The following is a 763-nucleotide window of genomic DNA, read 5'->3' as shown; positions in this document are numbered from 1 at the left end:
AGGAGCGGGAGCGGGCAGGCGCACAAGGTATATGTCCGTGATGTGAAGTGCACGGGCGTCAGGGTTTGCATTCTGTCTCCGGCCCGCGGCACAGGTCCTCTCCCTGCTACAGGCGGGAGGGAAATTGGAGAAATAAGGGACGAGGGCGATTAAGGGCCGGAGAAAGGGAGAGGGAAGGAGGGGAGGGATCAAGTGGCATCGCCCCATCGCGGGAGGCGGCGGCCACACGCCGGGGATTGTACCCATCCGGGGCAAGCCGATCTCTCATCACTCGGCACCACGCCTGGAGGCTGGGTAGGTGCTGGCTGAGTGAATTTTGTCTCTATTTTTTCGTTCTTCCTTCAACATTCACCTCTTCTCTGTCGCTCCCAGTCTCTCTCCTCTCCCCTCTCTCTCCTCTCTCCTCTATCTCCCCTCTCTCTCCTCCCCCCTTTTCCCTTTCCCTTTTTTCTTTCTTCCCTTCCCTCGCCTCTTTTTCCCCTTTCCCTCTTCCCCCCAACTCTTTCCTCCCCGGGCCTTCCCTTCTCCTTTCTCCTGCCCCTTTTCCCCTTTTCTCTCTCTCCCCCCTTTTTCCCCCTCCCTGTTTTTCCTTTTTCTTCCCTTTCCTTTCTTCTTCTTCCCTTCTTTCCAAGCTTCGATTTCCCTTTCCCCCCCCGGGTTTCATTCCTTTTTTCTTCTGGCTCCCTTTCTTCTTCCTCTTTTCAAATTTTTTTCCCCGGGGGGCCCCAAATTTTCCTTTAATTCCCCGGGCTTCTTTGCTTCT

At 55.4% G+C, this 763-nt stretch overlaps 1 protein-coding gene across 1 annotated transcript in view; it reads left to right on the top strand.

The window, feature by feature from the left end:
* LOC119592758 (protein hu-li tai shao-like) overlaps positions 1-763 on the top strand; it is a gene marked incomplete at its 5' end in the record, with an annotated part of 105,614 nt that overhangs the window by 40,434 nt on the left and 64,417 nt on the right.

Source organism: Penaeus monodon, chromosome 30 (assembly GCF_015228065.2).
Source record: "Penaeus monodon isolate SGIC_2016 chromosome 30, NSTDA_Pmon_1, whole genome shotgun sequence".
NCBI classification, from domain to species: domain Eukaryota; kingdom Metazoa; phylum Arthropoda; class Malacostraca; order Decapoda; family Penaeidae; genus Penaeus; species Penaeus monodon.
Note: the sequence above shows the minus strand (reverse complement) of the source record. Positions and strands in the feature narration are given on the sequence as shown.